This window comes from Cherax quadricarinatus, chromosome 25, assembly GCF_038502225.1.
Source record: "Cherax quadricarinatus isolate ZL_2023a chromosome 25, ASM3850222v1, whole genome shotgun sequence".
Taxonomy (NCBI): Eukaryota; Metazoa; Arthropoda; class Malacostraca; order Decapoda; family Parastacidae; genus Cherax; species Cherax quadricarinatus.
The window spans coordinates 15,404,903-15,429,902 of record NC_091316.1 but is presented as its reverse complement, the minus strand read 5'-3'; the positions used below and the strand labels follow the sequence as shown (position 1 = coordinate 15,429,902).

At 39.8% G+C, this 25,000-nt stretch overlaps 1 long non-coding RNA gene across 1 annotated transcript in view; it reads left to right on the top strand.

Annotated features, from left to right (window-relative positions):
* The window catches only part of LOC138853199 (uncharacterized), a 249,751-nt gene that overhangs the window by 175,485 nt on the left and 49,266 nt on the right, over positions 1–25,000 (top strand). The gene's annotated exons all lie outside the window — the stretch shown is intronic.

The following is a 25,000-nucleotide window of genomic DNA, read 5'->3' as shown; positions in this document are numbered from 1 at the left end:
TTGTCCACTGTGGTGAGATTGGTATAGCACTGCGTACCTTGTTCCAAGGTTCGTAGGTTCGAGTCTCCTTCAGCCAGAGATCAGTGTTTATATATATATATATATATATATATATATATATATATATATATTTTTTTTTTTTTTTTTTTTCAACAAGTCGGCCGTCTCCCACCGAGGCAGGGTGACCCAAAAAAGAAAGAAAATCCCCAAAAAGAAAATACTTTCATCATCATTCAACACTTTCACCACACTCGCACATTATCACTGTTTTCGCAGAGGTGCTCAGAATACAACAGTCTAGAAGCATACACATATAAAGATACACAACATATCCCTCCAAACTGCCAATATCCCAAACCCCTCCTTTAAAGTGCAGGCATTGTACTTCCCATTTCCAGGACTCAAGTCCGACTATATGAAAATAACCGGTTTCCCTGAATCCCTTCACTAAATATTACCCTGAAGAATTTAGTTTTAAAAAATTGTGTTAAATTAAGGGAGGTTAGGTGAGGGTTTTAAGTTATTTTTGGTCAAAAAATATAAATATTCATATTATTGTCAATCTAAAAAAATGATTAAACTTTCTGAAAAGATTTTTTTGGGGTGAAAGTTTACTTTTAAAGGAAGTAGGGCTTATTAGGTACGACATATATATATATATATATATATATATATATATATATATATATATATATATATATATATATATTTATATATTTATATATTTATATATTTATATATATATATATTTATATATATATATATATATATTTATATATATATAGCTATATATATATATATATATATATTTATATCTATATATGTATTTATATATATATTTATATATATATATGTTTATATATATATATATATATATATATATATTTATATATATATTTATATATATATATGTATATTTATATATATATTTATATATATATGTATTTATATATATATTTATATATATATATATATATATATATATGTATATCTACGTACATATGACTCCATGTACACGAGCAGCTTATACACGTACAGTACGACTTATTCACATACCTGTGTGCATCGTGACTATTTGTGAAATATGACACATATGCAATGTAAGGAAAGTTTATTGAATAAAGCTTTTCGTCACGAGTGTCTTCATCCAGGACTGAAGAAGTCAGTCTTGGCCGAATATTTTCGCCAGTAAAATCAAATAAATTGTGAAATAAAACACTACTCGAGTGTTTTATTTCACAATTGTCTTTTTTTTCAGTTCTTATCCATGGTGACTGATCTCGTCACATAATTTACTCTGTGTGGCGATTATAGATTTTTGAGGCGATGTTGTGTGCCCTGTGCCCTCGTGTACCTGTTTCTCTCCTTTCGAACAGTCTGTCCCTATCGACCGTTGTTATTTCTCTGAGTATTTTCGATGTTATTGTCTTATTCGGTTGATATGTGTCTCTGGCACTATGCTGGACACTGTGCTCACCCCTGGTTCTTCCTCCTTGAGTGACGGTTGCAGCCTCTTGTTTCTCGAATGTGTTCTCAATTTGAAGTATTTTTTATCCTTTCCCAATTTTCATAACTTTTCATTTACGGGGGTTTTGAACTTCAGTAGCCACTTCCCTGACCCCTCCTAATGTTTGTTCTGGTCCATTTGTAGCCTTTGCTTATCCTCATTGGTTTTTATTTTCATTAATTTTACATCAGCTGCAAACATGGATCAGTCTGAATCGTTTTTATCCCTGGTATGTCATTCACATATACCATAAACAATATCAGTCATAGTACCTATTTACTCGGACAATCTGTCTTCATTGTTTAAGTTACTCTTTGATTCACTGTATCACATTCCCAGTTATTGTATTTGTTACTCTTTGATTCACTGTATCACATTCCCAGTTATTGTATTTGTTACTCTTTGATTCACTGTATCACATTCCCAGTTATTGTATTTGTCCCTGTCTCTTGAGAAAGAGAGAGACTTTCAGTGACCGCACATGTGCGTGTCACTGCACCTTCACTGTACTAGACCCCGTAGGCTAAAGCAGTGTTTGGTATTAATGACTAAAATAGTTCTTTAAGTGAAAATGTAAGAACACAAGAACCATCAGATCCATGTAATATATAAAACAATGATAACCAGCGCGGTTTTAAACTCCCACGAAGAAAAATAATAAAAGCCAGAATAGATTTTTTTTTAAATCAAAGCAATTTGTGGTGAGGAGAACAATGCAGTTTTAATACAGCGAGACATGGTGTCAGCCTTACGTGTTCACTTGCTGCTCTCTCACAAAACTTGACCTTGTGTTTTCTGTAACCTCTGAATGAGCAAACTTCTCACCACCACACACTCATTCTGTCCTCCTCTTGTCTGGCCTCGTCTTGTTTGTAAATATTATCTGTTCATCAATTTCATGCTTGACTCCCTTCAAGGGTACGGGCGTGCATTGATGCTGGTGTATGACTCTTGATACAAGGAACAGGAGTTGTCCTCCCAATTAGGTGGGCGGGAATGATTGGTTTTGAGGAGGAGGTGCCTAGTATGGGCCAGAAGGCCTGCTGCAGTGTTCCTCGATTCTTATGTTCTTATATTCTCCATTCCATTCTCTTCTCAGGTTCTGTATAATCCCTATTGTTTTAATGCTTCTTCATGAATATAATTAAAATTCTAATAACAATAATAATAAAATAATAATAACCAGGACTGAAACAATTGCAACATCATATACAAGGTTGGCATATGTATAATTGCTTTGAGGAATCTGAATAGGAAATTACACAGAACATTGCAAATCTTGTACATCAGAGCAATTTTAGACTACACGGCAACAGTGTAGAGAACTCGCCTAGTCAAACGTATTAAAAACGCTAACTAAAATTAAAAGATTTGTAACCAGACTGTTGCTGAAACTGAGAACTGAATTACGAGGAAATGCCAAGAACTGAACCTCCAGGAAATGCCAAGAACTGAACAACGAGGAAATGCCAAGAACTGAACTTCTAGGAAATGCCAAAAAACTGAACTACGAGGAAATGCCAGGATTGAACTACGAGGGAATGTCAAGAACTGAACAACGAGGAAATGCCAAGAATTGAACTACGATTTAATGCCAAGAACTGAACTACGAGGAGATGCCAAGAACTAGACTGCGAGGAAATGTCAAGAACTGAAAAGTACTAAATCTCACCACTTCAGACAGCAAACACTCAAGAAAGTGATGACAGTAAACTAGATATTCAGGGGTACTGATAAAGTTCACAGACATTGTTTGACAGTAAAGACTAGTATAAGATATTTAGTGTAAGGGCAGGGAGAACGTGGAGTCAACTAAAGAAGCAAACACCATACGGAGATTAATAGATATGATAAAACTCAAGGCATTAGAATTCAGAACACTGGGGAAGCAGCTCTGAAGACCTCAGATATGTGCTCATCTACTTAAGTCAAGATTAGGCTTCCAGACGTGGAGCAACATCACAAGTTTATCAGACAACGGGATGCGCTGGTCAGGGGGCACACAAAGGGGAGGACAGGGCTGCTTCTTTTAACCTGTTGATAATATTTGTGTTTATTTTAGTATTACTAGTAATATTTATTGTTTGTTAATGTTGCCTTGGGTGTTCCTTTGTGTATTGTATTAACTTTTTTTGATTTCCAAGATTGGAGTGATGTACCAGATCAAAATTCTCCTCAAACCTTAAACAGACAGAAAGGGAACAAGGGAGCACAAGAAGTACAACAGTGCACCTCCTAGCCCGTCTAATTTTCCTCAGGAGAGCTGATGATGGCAAAAAGAGAGGAAATCTTACCTTCAACATCTTCCCTACTCCTCATTAACCCTTCTCCAAGATGCAGTATCATAAATAACTAACAAACCCTTCCCCTTCCCTCCACTTACAATAGCGTTTTGCCCCTACCCACTTCTCTCCCCTCCCCCTCCCGCAGTGTTTTTCCCATCTTCACACGAATCTTTCACTCTATACCACCCATCATTTCATATTTTCCCTCCCACTTGACCCTCCTTCCCCCTCCCTCTCCATTCTCCTTTTACCGACATAATCTCCTCTACTACACTGAAAATCCTTTACTGGAATACCTTACGAAATCCTCATTGCCCCATTGAAGTCTCCCAGCCCAGGCTGAGAGATTCCAACACTTTGTATGAGCCGTATCCTACGTAATGGACTATAACTGGGAAACACATTTAGCTTTTGTTAACATTGTGTAACTCATATAAAATAGGGTAGCAGCACACTTCTGATGTATCCAATTTTGAAAAAGCTTCTCTTTCTCTTTACTACTTAACCTACTTTTCACCATTCTTCTGTATCACCACCTTCCTCTCTTTTTCCCCTTCCACTCACTTCCTCCTTCTTCTGTTACCTTTCTTCCTGCATCTTTTCCTATTACCAATGACCCTTGTAGGTTTAGCGCTTTTTTTATTATAATATAATAATTTTCCTAATACCTACCGTCCTCCACCCAAATTTTCTTCAATATGTTTCATGGAAATATTAATGACGAATGGTGATGTCATTTCACCTATACTGAAAATACGGAGCATAAACCATTACTGTCCACTTTACGCTTTATACGAGGTCACTGGGAAGGCAAAAATGATGTAATATTATAGGGAGGTTATGCAGTGATCTATTATAAAGTTTAGGGAATCAGAGTAATTCAGAATATTCTAATGAAAGAGATATTCTTGCAATTATGTATAAGCTTTCATTTGTGAACCACTACATGTTTCTAGCAAGTCCTTCAGCACCGGTATCTGTCACACAAGACCAGCCACCTCACCGTTTCGCCTTTACTTTAGCATCCACTGTCTCCTCTCACCTAGGTCTTGGTCTTATAGGTATGTCGCTCTCCATCTGTCACACACACACACACACACACACACACACACACCACACACCACACACACCACACACACCACACACCACACACACACCACACACATACCACACACACACCACACACACACCTCATCTGGCTGTAACCAGCACGAAGAATTTGTATTAATTCTTACCTATTTAAAATGGAATACCTAACAATGTCCTCACAATATCCCCAAGTCTTGCAGCTCAGGCTGACAAATTTCAACGCTATGTATGTGACCTACTTCACGTGATGGAAATCATGGAATATGACGATCGTGGTCCTGACGCTCCCCACATTGTTCCTACTACGAAAGTGTCATTTAAAACAGGGTAGCAGCACATTTCTGTTGTATCCAATTTTGCTTAAAAAATATGGTTGGTAGACATATTTATATCAAGAGGAACACGAATGCAGTGAAACAAATTTTAACAAGAAGTATATATTATTGATAACTATACAAATAACCGGAACATTGGAGAGGGGAGCTTACGACGACGATTCGGTCCGACTTGGACCATTTACAAAGTCACACTAACAGAAAGGAGAGAAGGAGGGAGTATATATAGGCCTGACTGCTGGCCTATATATACTCTCTCCTCTCCTTTCTGTTGGTGTGACTTTGTAAATGGTCCAAGTCGGACCGAAACGTCGTCGTAAGTTCCTCTCTCTTCTATGTGCGGGTTATTTGTGTATTGTTCCAGTCACGGTATTGTGCCTTATTGTTATTTAATGGTAACTATTCAAGGACGGAGTGTCCCTTGATCCTAGTGAAGGGCTCTTGATGCAAGGAATTGAATTACAGTCCCTCTTCTCGGATCAAACCCGACCACTTTCCATTTCTCAGGCGCTGTATGATCTCTTCGAGTTCATCGTTTCCCCTAAATATAATAATAATAATATTGATAATAATAATAGTTATAATAATAATAATAATAATCTTTACTATGGTGCTCAGGCCAAAAATAATGTAGATAAGACAAAATATCTGAAGACACTGCAAAAAGCCTTCCAGAGCTAAGGAAGTTAAACTAAAATGAAAGACTGTGTCTTACCTGGAACTTGTATGTATATTAATTGGTCTTCGTACCATATTTACTGTCTAACTATTATTGTTAAGTTTAAGATGTTTATTTTAAGAATGTATTTATTCTTCAGTATCTGAGAGCCTAGAAAAAGGTTTCCTGTATATCATTATTTTATCTATTATTCTCATATTAGTAGGTTTATATATCATTTATGTTTGTAATATTATTTAACAAACGGTGAGTGTGGCTGCTTTGGCAACTGCAAGGGATGGTTTTAACCCTCTCCTCCCCTCATTTGTATAGTTGGTTATTGCTTCTGACGTGGAGAGAGGAAGCAAGGTTTTGCTCGTCTTTATTACAATACCTAACGTGCAGATACGTTTTTCATTTTACACAGTCGATTATGAGACTTTAAATTTCTGCGATGCGTTATTTCTCCAGCCTATTTCTGTTTTTGTGGACTCTTTCCTTTTTGACAACATTCTGGATAATGTTATTTCTAGTACTGGTTACACTCACGAACTGCTACACTCATGAACACTTAACTTACTATGCCATTATGGACTTGATGCCTACATAGGGTCTTGTGCGAATTTCCCGTGTTTAGAGTTCAGGACAACCAATGTGGATTAGTCCAGGATGCGTCTGTCCTATGTGGCTGACGATGTGCTTACCAGAAGCAGTTTGTTAGTTTTATGTTCGATGTATTAGACTTGACAGTTAATGTACTGGATATCGTGACAGTTTTGGAGGAATTTTGTTTATAATGCTAGGAATTTATATGGTTCTTGTAGACACAACACGTTTACTTTGTTACTCTTAGCAGAGACCAGAAGATCTTTGCTAAGGACAGTGAAGTAAACGAGGTGAATTTAAAGATTCTCGTAGTGCTGGTAATTCTTGACAGATACTCTGAAGTTAATTTTTCAGGGAAAGGATCCTACATGTTTCCAAAGTCGTTTGCAAGACCGTCTTTGAGGATGACAGTATTATTATTATTATTATAATCAAGGGGGAAGCGCTAAACCCGGAGGATTATACAGCGCCTGGGGGGGGGGATGTGGAAGGCATTCAGGCTTAATTCGGGGAACTCTAGCACAGATCCAATTCCCTAAATCAAGAGCCCCTCACCAACATCAAGGAGCCTTCCTTGAGGGGAGAGGATGACAGTAATTTCTTTGATGGTCAACCGTTTGAATACAGACTATCACAAATCTTCTAGCGCCTGTCATTGGCATTTATCATACTTTATATGCTGCCAGTACTTTATTTTTGTTGGTTCGAGTTACAGAACAGGTGTCAGGTAGGATAAGTGAGGCTGGCTTGGACCGAGTTATGTCATGATCAACACTGCTGGGCGGAATCAGCATGGTTGAGTGTTTAAGTGGGATAAACAGAGCTGGGTGTATCAGTCTGGGGTTGACGCTTTTTGGCAAAGATCCGGGGCCCTTCTCCACACTTAGGGTGCCAGGCCCTCACACCTGTTGTATAACACTGTTTCAGACAAAACTGCTGGCAATTCATTGTAAATTAGGTGCCAACTCAATTTCCCCATGTGGCTTCTTCCAAGCAATACTTCTTCACATGTCTAAATTTGTAGCAGTTGAAGTACATGACCTGTGAGGGGACCCATGCATGTCTGCCACTTAGGAGGGCGTAACGTTGTAGGAACCCCCTATTCAACTGCAGTCGCGCTAGAACCTTGCTAGATGATAATTCAAAAGCTGCTTCCATCCTTGTAGACTCTCCACTCCTTGTGTACGACAGCCACTTCGTAGACCTGGTTAAGATGTAGGCGTCTGGAGTATCCTGAAAGGAGGTACTTCTTAAATCTGTTAAAACATACAGGTATTTCCGCATTACTGAAAGAGAGATGCTTCATCTCTCAGCTTAGAAGTGCATTAGTTATTTTGGGGTGTTCCCACCTGACGTAAATGTATCGAGAGACATTTCTCGTGCATACGTGTCACGTAGTGCATTTAGCCAGAACAATTTCTGTCTCTTACACAGATTTGAGAATGTTAATCTGTAGTACTTTTCTTCGTGGCGCTGTGGATGATCAGGAAGTATTCTCACACTTGCAGCGGGCAGAGCCCTAGCGTTTACTGTCTGCTTGAGTGCAGCTCCCGTTCTATTTGATGAGTTTAATTTGGGAGATGCACAGTAGGGGTGTATACTTTATGGTTCCAGATATCATCGTCCCTGCTGGCCGATGTTAGACCAGACCTTGATTCACAGCCTGGTCAGTCAGGCTGTTCGTGCTCTCGATAAGTAGCCTGAAATGTGGATGTGGTTGGTGGAATATTAAGAATGATGCAAGAAAAGATAATAGATGTAGGTGTAGGAAGAGAAGGAATAGTGGAGGGGGGGTTGAGGAAAGTTGGGTGTAGGAAGAGAATGGATAGTGGGGGTGAGGGAATCTGGTGAAGGAAGAGAAGGGATGGTAGGGGAGTTACTCATGCTGGCTGTGGCCAGATAAGAGAATGGTGAGGGATGGGAGATACAGGCTTCGGGAAGAAGTGGAATGGTGAATAATAATGGTTGTTGGAAGATGTAGTAACTTAGAAGAATGTTGTATGTATGAGGAGGTGGGGGGGGTGGGGATGAGAGGTGCTGGATGTGAAAAGAGAGAGAGTGAGAGAGGAATGGGAGATGCTGGGTGTAAGTTGGTTGTAGAGAGAAAAAAATGAGGGAGGGGGGAATGAGAGATGCTGGATGCATGGAGAGACGGAGCGAGATTTTGTGAGTGTAGTAGACTTTGATAATACCATATCCTATGTAAACCAGACCCCCGGCCGGGATTGAACCCGCGGTCATAGAGTCTCAAAACTCTAGCCCGTCGCGTTAGCCACTAGTGGCTAACGCGACGGGCTGGAGTTTCGAGACTGTATGACCGCGGGTTCAACCCCGGCCGGGGGTATGGTTTGTTTGCAATCGTGTCATTACGATTTCTTGAGCCATATCCTATGTGTTACAGGTAGCTTATGTTCATATGTACTCACCAAATTGTGCTTGTGGAGGCCGATCTCCAGCTCCTGGTCTCGCCTCTTACATTTCAGTCAGTGGGTTAATTTGGTCTTTGACCGTTGGGTACTGTGCCACTCTGTAATCAGTATAGATATTGTGGCCACAACGAGCGGGGTAGGTATGACAACCAGGGTGTGGTTTCTGTCTCGCTATTATCGGACCGAGGATGAAGCCTCCATTACCGCTCTTTAGGTTGATTAACCCACACAGGTTTAACACTTCACATAAATAATATTAATTATAATAATAATAGTAATAATAAAAATAATAGCGCAAAGACCTACTGTGAGTAGCTCTTGAGGCAAAGAAGTGGGCCTGTCCTTTCCTTCCATAGATCGAACCTGATTGTCTCCCCCCATTCCTCATGCGATGTATAACCCTTTCGCATTTAGCGCTTCCCCTTTTTATAATAACCAGTTTTCTTTATTAGCCTCCACTCTGTTTTCAATGCTAGTTCCGCATTCTGACATCCCTTACAACGTCTCCTGAGCTTCATTAATATAGCACAGATCATGCATGCTTATCACACTTCTGCCCATGAAATGAGGTTTCGCGATATTGTTAAAGTAATAAAAGTGTGTGTGTTTGTGTGTGTGTGTGTGTGTGTGTGTGTGTGTGTGTGTGTGTGTGTGTGTGTGTGTATATATATATCCTGAGAGCATGCAGATGTAATGACCCTCGTGAACGCGATAGGCTTTCAAACTCGTAAAACCAACCCATCTCTTAACTAAATCGTGCTGCAGTATCCATGTATGTACAGAGACGTACTGAAGAAAGGAGAGGTGCAGAGCAAGTTTTTATTGTAACAAAGTTTTACTCTCTTTAATCTTATCAAGTCGCTCACTTGAAAAAGTTCTACACAATTTGCTTGATCTGCACCTGTGGCTACTTTTTTTTATAATACTCTCGGTAATACGCTTTTATATCCAGTATGTGCTGACCGAGTGCATCACCAGAGTATCAGTCAGTATTTTCACAAATGCCAGCATCATGGCTGAAGAGGGTAGAATGTAATTGAAAACAAAATGAAAACGAAACTTGGACATACTCATCACCATGAAGGATTTACGAATGATGCTTACAAAAGTATACGTGAATTGCTGTGTTACAGTATGCGATATCCATAAAGTATAGACATCTCCAGTGAATACCAGAAGGTCAACTTATTGATCCCTTCTCTAGCATCTAGCATGTTTCCTGGTTATGTAACAGTTTGTCAGTAAATGATCGAGTCCAATTATCTCTTGAATTTGAGAGAAATATAAATAGTGTTTTGGGATCACAACTAGATGATAGTAAACCAACGAAATAAAATTTGAGATCTTTAATAACAAAGGTGTCTAGATGGACAATATCAATGTAAATAAGATTGATATAATTTAGGATATAAGCTCCTACACTGCTCTTGTAGTGCAGTGTTATACTGTACATATAGTAGTATAGTGCTGAGGACACATCTTGTAATAGTACGATTCTCAAGTACCTTCTGGTACGTGATATCAAGTATAAGAATAATACTAGTATATGCAAGTGTGTGTGAGAATGTGTGTATTTGCTCGAAGTGCTCGTCATGTCTCAATAAGACTCGACTAGACTTAGGGTTAAACAGTCGCTGACAACAAGTCCACAAACAATACAACTTCTCGACCATCAAAGCAGTCGGACAGCTTGCTTGAACAATATGACAAACCATTCATCAAACAGCATAATGTACCAAGCAGCATCACAGCGTCAGAAACAAGGAGACAAAATAGCGACCATAACTGGGGACCATTAGCAGATCCTCTATAAAAGGTATAAAACTCCCTTAGTACTGAATATAAGCTTAGCATAACTAAATTCCCGACTACGGCAGTGCGTAGATGCTGTCCAGAGCGATTGGTATAAATTGTTGGCTGGACAAACACTGTAAGGATAATGCAGTACCATTCATTGACAGCTGGGACCACTTCTACGGTAAAAATGACTTGTATGCCAGGGATGGGGTTCACGTATCCAGGGCAGGTATGGGTTTTCTCGCTAGTTCAGTTAAGGGTGTTGTTAGGGCTCTAGGATTAGTTAGAGGTATGGGTTTAGGAATGGTAAATAATGAGAGTAGAAATATTGATTTAGGCTTTGATATTATTAATTTTAAAAATAGCAGTTGTCGAATAACACAGGGTGATGATAAAGCAGAAATTGTGTAAAAGCAAAGTTAAATATGAAAAAGGTGCAGAAGAAAAAAACATATTAATGTATTTTATACTACCAGCCGAAGCGCAAGAAATGAAATTAATGAATTACGTTTGGTAGCATGTGCTGGGAACTTTGATGTTATTACAATAATTGAAACTTGGTATAATTTAAAGAGTCGGGATATGCTTGCTGAGTGTCATGTTCAAGAGTTGCAGTATATGTACCAAAAAATATAAATTCTTGCATAAAAACAGTATAAAAATAGATTGATTGGTTACAGAATCTGTATGGGTAGAATTTCTAGGTCAAGAAAAACTAATTTCAGGGGTAATATACCGACCTCCTGGCTTAGAAAACGATAGAGGGAGACTTTTTAGAGACGAAATTGTTAGGGCTTCTAGACACGATAACGTAGTAATAGTGGGGGATTTTAATTTTAATCACACCAACTGGATTTCTTTGACTGGTACTCTGGAGTCCAGTGACTTTCTGGAAGAAGTTCACGACTGCTTTCTGAAACAATGTGTAACTGAGCCTACCAGAGGTAATAATTTGCTCGACCTTAGTCTTGTCAAATAAACACTCGTAAATAATCTGGAGATCACTGAAGAACTTGGCGCAAGTGATTACAAATTTATTACATTCAGTATTACCTTGGAGTACGAACATAAGGATAATACGGTAAAAGTCCCCTGTTTTCGTTCTCCCGATTATATTGTACTTTAAGAACACCTGTATAATCTCGATTGGGGTAATCTAGCTAATGATTGTATTGACGAGGATCATACTTACGATAACGAAGGGATCTGCGTTTATGAATTTTTTCTTTATAATGTACAACGTGCACAGAGTATATATATTTCCCAGAGAGAAATTAGGTCAAATAACAATGACCCTAGATGGATTAATAATAGACTAAAGCACCTATTGGGAGGGAAAAGAGGAAGTTGTAGGAGCATGAGAAGTGTAGAGGTTAACCTTATTGGCCAGGATGTTCATTTTAAGAGAGAAGTAAAAAAATGGGATTAGATAGGCTAAATGCAACTATGAAATTAAAGTTGCTAATGAAGCAAAGGATAATCCAAAAGGGTTCTTTCAAGTGTATAGGACAAAAGTCAGGGGAAAAAACGGGACCGCTGAGAATTGGGAATGGACAGCTGACTGATAATGAACAGGAAATGTGTTCTCTACTTAATGGTTATTTCTTGTCAGCCTTTACATAGGACATAAATGATATCCTGGTAATTAACAATTATTCAATTCATGAAGAAAACAAATGTAGTAATATTATTGTCATGAGGGAAATGGTTATCAAACAGGTTGATAAACTGAATTATAATTATATAATTGTAATCTTGGAGGAGCTGTAAACCCGTAGGATTATACAGCGCATGTGGGGAGGGGAAGGTATTCAGACTCAATTCAGGGAACCGGAGCATAGATCCAATTCCCTAGATCAAGAGCCCCTCACCAGCATCAAGGAACCTCCCTAGAGGGGTGATAACCTGAAGCAAAATAAGTCCCCGGGCCCCGATGAATTATTTTCAAGGGTGCTTAAGGAATGCAAGTTAGAACTTAGCCATTAACAAGCGTACCAAACCATACCACGGACGGGGATATAACTCGCGATCTCTGATCGCGGGTTCTATCCCCGTTCGTGGTATGGTTTGTTTGCAATCGTGTCATTACGATTTCGTGAGTCATATTAACGAGGGTGTTTAATGCGTCTGTCCAAACTGGTGCTGTACCAGAGATGTGGAAGATGGCTAATGTAATTCCTATATTTAAATCAGGGGATAAGTCCACTCCACTAAATTACCGTCCAATAAGCCTGACATCTATAGCAGGCAAATTGTTAGAATCAGTTATAGCTGATATTATTAGAAGTCACCTTGAAGAACATAATTTGATTAATGAATCTCAGCATGGATTCACGAGAGGTCGTTCCTGCCTGACATTCTTCAATAAAACATTTGAAGAAGTAGACAGTTATAAAGAATATGGTGTTATTTATTGGGATTTCTGTAAGGCCAGGAGACTCTTAAAAAGAGTGGCAGCTCATGGTATAGGAGGTAAAGTTCTAGCATGGATAGAGGCATGGCTTACCAATAGAAAGCAGAGAGTTTCCATTAATGGGATCAAATCTGAATGGGGACTGTTCACTAATGGCGTTCCACAGTGTCAATTTCAGGCCCATTGTTGTTCATAATTTACATTAATGACCTTCATGAATGAATTACAAGTGACGAGCAAATTTGCTGATGATACAAAAATAGGCCGAAAAATTTATTCTGATGAGGATACCAATAAACTCCAAGAGAGTTTGGACAAATTAATGTGGTCTGAAAAGAGACAGATGAAGTTCAATGTTGACAATTGTAAGGTCCTAGTTCTTGAGAATAAAAATAACCCTCGAAGTTATAAACTGGGCGAAACAGAGCTTGATCACACAGTGTGAAAAGGACTTGGGAGTTATGGTAAGCAGAAACCTAAAGCCAAGACAACAGTGCCTGAGTGTGCGCAATAAGGCCAACAGATTAGTACTATGATTTTTTCAAGAAGTATAAGTAACAGAAGTCCAAGTTATTTTACAGCTCTATACATCATTAATAAAGCCTCACTTGGATTATGCCGCTCAGTTTTGGTCTCCTTACTACAGGATGGATATAAATTCATTGGAAAACATACAGAGAATGATGACTAAAATGATTCAATGTATAAGGAATCTACCGTATGAAGATAGACTTAGATCCTTGAATATTCACTCTCTCGAGAGACGTAGAATGCGAGGAGATATCGAGATGTATAAGTGGATGATGGAAATAAACAAAGGCGATATTAATAAAATACTAAGGATATTGAATCAGGTAAGAACCAGGAATAACGGATTTACGTTGGATAAATTTAGATTTAGAAAGGACATAGGTAAGTACTGGTATTCGAACAGAGTGATCGATGCGTAGAACAATCTTCCGAGTAGGGTAATCGAGGCTAGGACCCTGAGTAGCTTTAGGAAGAAATTGGACAGTTATACGAGTGGGAGGGGCTGGTTTTGATTGATGTCGTGAGTTCGGGAGTAAATTCTTGGGTAGCTTTAGGAATGGGGTGGTTTTGATAAGGACCTGCCTTGTATGGGCTAGTAGACCTTCTGCAGTGTTCCTCCATTCTTATGTTCAAAGTAGGTCAGAAGCTTTAACTTAGGACCAGGGTTGAATCGAGTATCCCCTCGATACACATTATTATTATTATTATTATAATCAAGGGGAAGCGCTAAACCCGGAGGATTATACAGCGCCTGGGGGGGGATGTGGAAGGCATTCAGGCTTAATTCGGGGAACTGGAGCACAGATCCAATTCCCTAAATCAAGAGCCCCTCACCAACATCAAGGAACCTTCCTTGAGGGGCCTCGATACACAACCTCTGTAAAACGTCAAAAATCACTAAGTCTGACCAATGCTCTGTGAGCAGACTTACACAAAGTATGTTTCCGTTCTCCAACGAAATCATACTCTACCAAAAGCAGTCTAAATCACAAACAAACAACCAGAGACAAGCTTCTAGGACAAAAAACAGATAACGAGAGAGAGATTATAATAATAATAATCATCTAGATCTGCTTCTAAGACAAGCAGATCTAGATGATTATTATTATTGTAATCAAGGAGGTCGCTAAACCCGTAGGATTATACAGCGTCTGTGGGGGATGTGGAAAGTATTCAGGCTTAATTCAGGGAACTGGAGCACAGATCCAATTCCTTGATCGAGAGCCCCTTACCAACGTCAAGGAACCTTCCTTGAGGGGAGTTGATCTAGAGAGAGAGAGAGGTAGAGAAGGTAGCTCCAACATCATTTGCGATCATGTAACTAGCCAGTGCTACTCCATCGACGCCGGCAGGTACCGCCTGACAACAAGAGAGCGGTAGTTAGCTTATATATATATATATATATATATATATATATATATATATATATATATATATAATATATATATATATATATATATATATATATATATATATATATATATATAGTAAACTTATACAACATACAACCTACCCTACTACATACCAACATCACCACATTCCAGTTCACCTTTACCAATTACTCACATTAGCTCACTAGTACACTGCTACTAGTGAGTAAAACACTGGCATTTATAAACAGGGAGGCTCCATGACACTCCCCTCCCCCCTCTTTCTGCAGGCTACGCGACCTGCAGGCTGTACTAGTACTCTTCCAAAACTTAAACAGACCTCTGCACATTAGGCCCTTACAGGTAAACATGAGAGCACTTAAACCAATAAAACAACCTATGGTATAAACTTACAAAAAAACACCATTCCTACAAAAACCAAACCGTGACATCTTAGGACGTCTTGCTCCAACTGCTGCACTCCACGTAATGACTAACACACACCTCTCCTGTTCTGGCTACTCTTCAGGACTAATATGCGTCCGGTTTCAGAACAAATCCCGTCAAATGACATATATGGAGCGCTTTTTTTTATACATTATTCACCAATACACTGCGTAATACCTACCTACATTCATTAGCTAATATAGTCAGATAATTATATAAAGCAAGATATTTTCATTTTAGCTATTAACGAAAATATCGGAAATATAAAATTATATGAAAGATTATATATACATTATATACATTGGGTCCCATTCAGGGGGCTGCAACATGCTGTTAACATACATGGTTCACTCATAATGGAAACACATGTGGAAACACATGCGGCTGACAAAAACCGGATTTAAGTTGTTTTTCTTGGTATAAGGTACATAACTAGGAGGGTACATACTGTGGCCGCTGAACTGACCAACTCCCAATGATGGTAATGAAGACTGATCAGCGTGGATCATTATATTAATGGTATACAATACCGAGAGGTTGATAAATGAGACACATGTGCTACACCTGGTATCTTTATTATGATCTCCGCCAATCACTATTTTTTTATTCAATTCATTACAGAGATTATGTATTGGAGACAGTATGAAAATGAGGTAGTCAGTTCCCTAGCTTTTCAAAAGGTGTTCAGTCCCGGAGCCTTAATCAATATTAGCTAGTGTTGTGGGCGGAGCCGCCTCTTTCCTAGACCATTATTGGTTAGATCAGTGGTGGGAGCCTTTTTATGTTCTAAGGCAGCATTAAAGTTAGCTGTAATCTAGTAAGGCCACATTCAGGGAATTTTGATTAGATATGCTGAAAAATGTCATTTGTTTTGTAAAAACAACCGATATTTATTATTATATGAAAACAATTATTATATAATAACTTCAAGAAAAATATTTTTTTAATTATAAAGTTAAGTAACCGTTTAATGACTGTCGTGACTGCTTTTTGTGGGAAAGCATTTGGATATTTGGTTGAAACATAGAGGTCAGCAGTTTTAGCTGATTCTCCAGGTGCGTATTCGTCATTTGGGACCTGTAAGGGCGTCTTGATTTAGGTTAGGTAGGAGAATATGGATTCGCAACAATAAAACAATTAGTGGTTGAGAAATAAGAAAGCATTCGTTGTGCATGTTACCGTAGATGTGGGTATTCTATTGCATTTTTTTCCATATTTCAGTGGGATCTTTCTTAGCATCAAACAGGGACTTTAAAATGTTATCTCCTGAGAGCTCAGTTCCATCTGTAGCTCTTTAAGGACATCAGAGACATCAACGAGGTGAGATTGAAATGTTAATTTGAGTGTGAGGTCAGTGAATCTTTCACTGTATTCTTCAGATGACGAGTCTATAACAGCATCATATTTTTCAAATGATTCACACGAATCCTCCTGCTTACTGATGGTCTTCGGTAGCTGGACAAAGTATTCATCTGAAATTTCCTTTTGAGCAAGAAGGGTTTTGAAAAATAATAACTTTTTTTTCGAAACGCTTGGATTATTTGCCATATATATAAATTTAGTTTTACCTTCCAGATAAATATTCAGGTCATTTTGCTTTGACATGATATCACATAGAACTGCAGTACATTATTGTTATAGACATTTTCTTTTAATAATTCACAGTTGCGATTCTATTCTTCATAAAATATAATGATTTGTTTTGACCAACAGCTGTCCCTGTGATAGCCAGCGCAATTTAGAATGATACGGCAAATCCACACTGAATACCTCATCGTGCAACTTAAGCATGTTGCCAAACTGACGATGCTGTGTTGCATTTCCACGAATATAATTAATAATACATATAATTTTATTCAGTGTCACATAAAATAGTAAATTTAGCACAGAGATTTTGCTGATGCAAAATACAATGAGAGGAAATTAGAGCATCTGGATCTGATATTTTTTTTTTTTTTTAGCTATGTAATAAACCCTTTACGTTTTCCTACCGTTGGTATACACTCACTAAATTACTCAAATTCAGTCCAACTTCGCGACATTTATCTTGAAAGTTGTTATAGATATCTATTCCACCTGTTCTGTGGAAAGAAAGAAAGGAAATCCTTAGTTATGACACGAGCCAATAATAATATATGTTTTCCTTTTGGATTATTGCGTGAAGTTCCGTTACGTTGAGGGGTAATTCATGCTGCCGATTAGTTATAGTTCTTCTTGAAGAGGCAGTTCTTCGTACTTCGTAACCTTATCAGGGTCTAAGCATCCTTCAACTTCAACAACACATTTTTTATGATTCTAAACGTTAAAATGACTAAAAATCCAATTTTTGTGTGTGGAGGGGGGTTAAAAGCGGGGAAATTTCCCCTTTCATCAATTTGAAAATAATTTTTTTTAAATAGAATGTGACATCGAAAAATTTATGAATATGGTTTTAGCTCTTACTGATAGACTTTGAATTGTTTTATATTATGATGGATATCCGTAACATGATAAGTTAACCAGGATAGCAGCAAGTTGGTATTAATACTAAGAAATTATGATTGTTAATGGGTATTAATGTCAATCAATTGATGTTAGCAACTATTTACATTCTAAGCGCTGAAGAACCAAGTGATTCTAGTGTTTTTTAAATAGTGTAAATCAAATCTCAGCTGGCCTGTAGTGAATCATTCGTTACAGAAATAAACAATCTCTGTAGAGTTAAGTTAAGGTGTACTTCCTTCAAGATTTGGTGGATCAGTGGGAAATACTGAAGTAGCTGTGATGTTGAGTTAACACTACTACTGCATTTATGTGAGATCGACTACTACTGCTACTACAACAACACCGACACGTGCCATGTTGAGTCGCAGCTACGCTGACAGGTGGGTTAAAAGGTGGAATACTTACACGTTATGTTGAGATAACGTTTCGCTCTGTGTAGAGCTTTATCAAGTCATAACTTTATAAAGCTTTTATTGAGCGAAATAGTATCTTAATATAAACTTGCTCTGCGGCAAGTGTCTGTGTAGTACGCATATGTGTGGGCACTACGTTCCAACCCACGTGTGGGCACTACGTTCCAACCCACGTGTGGGCACTACGTTCCAACCCACGTGTGGGTACTACGTTCCAACCCACGTGTGGGCACTACGTTCCAACCCACGTGTGGGCACTTCGTTCCAACCCACGTGTGGGCACTACGTTCCAACCCACGTGTGGGCACTACGTTCCAACCCACGTGTGGGCACTACGTTCCAACCCACGTGTGGGTACTACGTTCCAACCCACGTGTGGGCACTACGTTCCAACCCACGTGTGAGCACTACGTTCCAACCCACGTGTGGGCACTACGTTCCAACCCACGTGTGGGCACTACGTTCCAACCCACGTGTGGGTACTACGTTCCAACCCACGTGTGGGCACTACGTTCCAACCCACGTGTGGGCACTTCGTTCCAACCCACGTGTGGGCACTACGTTCCAACCCACGTGTGGGCACTACGTTCCAACCCACGTGTGGGCACTACGTTCCAACCCACGTGTGGGTACTACGTTCCAACCCACGTGTGGGCACTACGTTCCAACCCACGTGTGAGCACTACGTTCCAACCCACGTGTGGGCACTACGTTCCAACCCACGTGTGGGCACTACGTTCCAACCCACGTGTGGGCACTACGTTCCAACCCACGTGTGGGCACTACGTTCCAACCCACGTGTGGGTACTACGTTCCAACCCACGTGTGGGCACTACGTTCCAACCCACGTGTGGGCACTACGTTCCAACCCACGTGTGGGCACTACGTTCCAACCCACGTGTGGGCACTTCGTTCCAACCCACGTGTGGGCACTACGTTCCAACCCACGTGTGGGTACTACGTTCCAACCCACGTGTGGGCACTACGTTCCAACCCACGTGTGGGCACTTCGTTCCAACCCACGTGTGGGCACTACGTTCCAACCCACGTGTGGGCACTACGTTCCAACCCACGTGTGGGCACTACGTTCCAACCCACGTGTGGGCACTACGTTCCAACCCACGTGTGGGCACTACGTTCCAACCCACGTGTGGGCACTTCGTTCCAACCCACGTGTGGGCACTACGTTCCAACCCACGTGTGGGCACTACGTTCCAACCCACGTGTGGGCACTACGTTCCAAACCACGTGTGGGCATACATTCCAACCCACGTGTGGGCACTACGTTGCAACCCACGTGTGGGCATACAATCCAACCCACGTGTGGGCACTACGTTCCAACCCACGTGTGGGCATACATTCCAACCCACGTGTGGGCATACATTCCAACCCACGTGTGGGCATACATTCCAACCCACGTGTGGGCACTACGTTCCAACCCACGTGTGGGTACTACGTTCCAACCCACGTGTGGGCACTACGTTCCAACCCACGTGTGGGCACTACTTTCCAACCCACGTGTGGGCACTACGTTCCAACCCACGTGTGGGCACTACGTTCCAACCCACGTGTGGGCACTACGTTCAAACCCACGTGTGGGCACTTCGTTCCAACCCACGTGTGGCCACTACGTTCCAACCCACGTGTGGGCACTACGTTCCAACCCACGTGTGGGCATACATTCCAACCCATGTGTGGGCACTACGTTGCAACCCACGTGTGGGCATACAATCCAACCCACGTGTGGGCACTACGTTCCAACCCACGTGTGGGCATACATTCCAACCCACGTGTGGGCATACATTCCAACCCACGTGTGGGCATACATTCCAACCCACGTGTGGGCACTACGTTCCAACCCACGTGTGGGCATACATTCCAACCCACGTGTGGGCACTACGTTGCAACCCACGTGTGGGCATACAATCCAACCCACGTGTGGGCATACATTCCAACCCCACGTGTGGGCATACATTCCAACCCACGTGTGGGCATACATTCTAACCCACGTGTGGGCACTACGTTCCAACCCACGTGTGGGCATACATTCCAACCCACGTGTGGGCACTATGTTCCGACCAGTGTGTGGTTACTATGTTCCAACCTATGTGTGGGCACTACGTTGCAACCCACGTGTGGGCACTACGTTCCATCCCACGTGTGGGCACTACGTTCCAACCCACGTGTGGGTACTACGTTCCAGCCAACGTGTGGGCACTCTGAATTCCAATCAGCTATCGCGGTGATTCAGGTAGCAAGAACTGTCTCTTAAATAGCCTGAAGATGCTACGCGTTTATACTTAATGCTTGCGACATACACACAAATTAGAGATTCAGTGGGATGTATCTTCGATAAGCAAGCACTTCAAGGACAAACGGGGAAGGGGCGTGTTTTGATACAGCAAAAGGCATCTTTCCACAAGGAATTAAAGCTACCCTCCCCTTCCTTGGATCAGTCCAGACTGCTTTCCATTCCCTAGGTGCTATATGACGCTTATGGGTTTACCGCTATCTTACAAATATAATAATAATTAATAATAATAATAATTTTTCTAGCAGATGCGATCGATACAATGTTATGGTCAAGGACCATAACATTGTATCGATCGCATCTGCTAGAAAAATGACAGGATGGATAATGAGAACCTTCAAAACTAGGGAGGCCAAGCCCATGATGACACTCTTCAGGTCACTTGTTCTATCTAGGCTGGAATATTGCTGCACACTAGCAGCACCTTTCAAGGCAGGTGAAATTGCTGACCTAGAAGATGTACAGAGAACCTTCACGGCGCGTATAACGGAGATAAAACACCTCAATTACTGGGAGCGCTTGAGGTTCCTAAACCTGTATTCCCTGGAACGCAGGCGGGAGAGATACATGATTATATACACCTGGAAAATCCTAGACGGACTAGTACCGAACTTGCACACGAAAATCACTCACTACGAAAGCAAAAGACTTGGCAGACGATGCAACATCCCCCCAATGAAAAGCAGGGGTGTCACTAGCACGTTAAGAGACCATACAATAAGTGTCAGGGGCCCGAGACTGTTCAACTGCCTCCCAGCACACATAAGGGGGATTACCAACAGACCCCTGGCAGTCTTCAAGCTGGCACTGGACAAGCACCTAAAGTCGGTTCCTGATCAGCCGGGCTGTGGCTCGTACGTTGGTTTGCGTGCAGCCAGCAGTAACAACCTGGTTGATCAGGCTCTGATCCACCAGGAGGCCTGGTCACAGACCGGGCCGCGGGGGCGTTGACCCCCGGAACTCTCTCCAGGTAAACTCCAGGTATTATTATTATTATTATTATTATTATTATTATTATTATTATTATTTTTATTATTATTATTATTATTATTATTATTATTATTATTATTATTATTATTATTATTATTATTATTATTATTAGGAAAGCAAACGGGTGTGATGGGCTGCTTGCAGAAGGTTATAAATATGCATGTGATTGCCTCGAATCTTCCTGAGTATGTTACCGAGTGCATCATGCATTATTCATCAGGTATACTCAACAAGATCTTAAATATGCCTTTCATATCTGCTTTAAAATAACAGTATAAAGAACGACACAATACTTGGAAATTAGATCCACATAAATTGTAAGTGTTGTCTCACCCCTTACGTGGTTCAAATCTTATTACATAATAGAAGAGAAGCGCTAAACCCTGTGGGTCTAGCGTTTATATATATATATATATATATATATATATATATATATATATATATATATATATATATATATATATATATATATATATATATATATATATATATATATATATATTCTTTCTTTCAACACACCGGCCGTATCCCACCGAGGCAGGGTGGCCCAAAAGGAGAAACGAAAGTTTCTCCTTGTACATTTAGTAATATATACAGGAAAAGGAGTTACTATTCCGTTGCTCTCGGCATTTTAGTCGCCTCTTACGACACGCATGGCTTACGGAGGAAGAATTCTGTTCCACTTCCCCTTGGAGGTAAGAGGAAATAAACAAGAACAAGAACTAGAAAGAAAATAGAAGAAAACCCAAAGGGGTGTGTATATATATGCTTGTACATATATGTGTAGTGTGACTTAAGTGTAAGTAGAAGTAGCAAGACGCACCTGAAATCTTACATGTGTATGAGACAGAAAAAAAAAGACACCAGCAATCCTACCATCATGTAAAACAATTACAGGTTTCAGCGGTTGCTGTCTACCAACCTACTACCTATATATATATATATATATATATATATATATATATATATATATATATATATATATATATATATATATATATATATATATATATATATATATATATATGTATATATATATTGAGAAGCGCTATAACCAATAAGGGTTATAGTGACTGGAGGAAATTTTATGTAATGATTTAATTTCAAGAAAGGGGAGGGACAACACTGTAACAGTTGCTGTAGATATAATTTCTGGGTATTGTGTGGTTCTTTATATTTGGGTTACAGAAAGTGCCTCTGTTGGAAGCATGTATGTAAATACTTACTTCTTCCAAGATTTCTCTATTAGAAGCTCAGGTTAGCCAAGATGACAGATCGATGGCCTGTTATTATGGACCACGGTTCGACTACCCACATTGGTTCATTTCACATGCTCATTTTGCTGCCAAAAACCTTTTAACACTGCTCAAATTCCCATATCTAAGGAGTAGTAAATGCTTATTCTTTTATTTCTTTTAGCGTTTCATTATAAATCAGCAGTAAGTTAATGAGTGAACGGTAATGTGACATAGAAACGGTATATCACTGGCTGAGAATGTCCACTGTCACTGTACCAGTGGAATGAACATATTATTTGACAGTTGGTTTTATTGTGCGATTGGTAAGTCTCTCTCTCTCTCTCTCTCTCTCTCTCTCTCTCTCTTCTTTTTTTTTTTTTTTTTTTTTTTTTTTACACAGGGTTTAAGAAGGTTAAGGATCCCTAGCTTTATTGACAAGCTATTTACAGGTTAAGGATTCGTAACTTTATTGACAAGCTAAGAGCTGTTACCTACATCAGCTCATTTGAAAGCATTTTTATTGTTATGAGACATACAAGTAGGGAACAGGATGAAGTTGGAGCCATCTGTGTGCTAGCATTTGCATTTGATCAGCTGACTTTATCTCGTTGACATCATAATGCTGTACGAATGTGTTCCATACTCAGGTCATCCTGGGTATATATGATCTCAGATGGAGTGATGTTCTGGAGAAGGGTACAGCCAGAGTGAAGTTGCTGCTTTCTGCCCGTCTTGTGGTATAAAAGCTTGTTTTTCTTTCTCTCTCTCTCTCTCTCTCTCTCTCTCTCTCTCTCTCTCTGAATAATGTATATCGAGAAATTGAAAAATGTATATAAGAAATAGATGTTTGCTTTAGAAGGATGGGTTATGAAAAGATGTTATATTTTCCTGCCTTGAAAACAGTGCTCAGAAAAATAAGATATAAATGGCGGTAGAAATTTGAGTAAACGTGTGTATGAACACAATTGGTATGTTACAATTAACAGTAAGAACGGTATAAATCCACACAAAACTATGACCAAAATATAGATTTTAATAATTGCAAATTAGTTTAGATTTTATATATATTTTTTGAAAGTTATAAATTGATGAATATAAACCTTAGTGTGTCAGTACCAGACTTGTAATTCGCGCACAGGTTGGTGGTAATCTCCGCAAAACACTTGAAGGTCAGATTAGCCTTGGGACACATGTCTCAATTGCACATGAGGTCACGCCACACCTTGGCAATGTTGCTCTCGTCTGTTCTTTCAGTCTGAAGAGGTCATGTGTTATGGTGCCATAATATATTGAACCAAATCTTTGTTGATAATAGTTTTGCAAGTACAGTAATAACGCGTATCATTATTTTGTGTTATAACTATATCAAACGGCCCAACTGTATATAGGATTTTTAAGCCTATATTGTATCTTTATGCAACAGATGAACATGAGTTCCAAATAATGTCATTGTTATTATTATTGTGACAACATTTTAAATACCACAAACAAACCTGACTTGACTTGTCGAAAAAATCGTTAGAATTTGGCAATTTTGAAGTGTTGCACCCCATTTTATGTACCTGCACGGGCATCGCCTGAGGTGTCCTTGGTTGGTGACCTCGAAATCATTCAGTGTTGTAACCTTTGTGAACAGACGTATCAAACACATAGCGGTACCTTTACAACATTAATATAATCCACTGGTTAGTTGTATCAATTGCCTTTGAGTTTTTTTTTATTAATATTACCTTTTGCTAAGGCCGCGTGAATCATAATAATTTCAGCCTGGGGGGGATCGCTATCTCGTGTATATTGTTGTAATAACTTGAGTGCAGGGGAGGATCGGAGAATAAAAAATGCATCAAATCTTATCAAAAATGCATAAAGCGGAATGGTGTTGCCCGCCCCGCTGGTGATTGCGGGACGATAGCATCACTGTAAGGGGCCGGCTAACTGCTCTGGATTATAGTGTCCATGTCTCTTGATTATAATGCGGACAGCCGTGTCTAGTATCAAGGTAGGGAGGGCCACGTTGTTACTGCACATTGCTGCAACACCTGCCTACCCGCACCTCCTCCCTAAGGTTCAATCTTCCTTACCTCGCCCTGCCAGTCG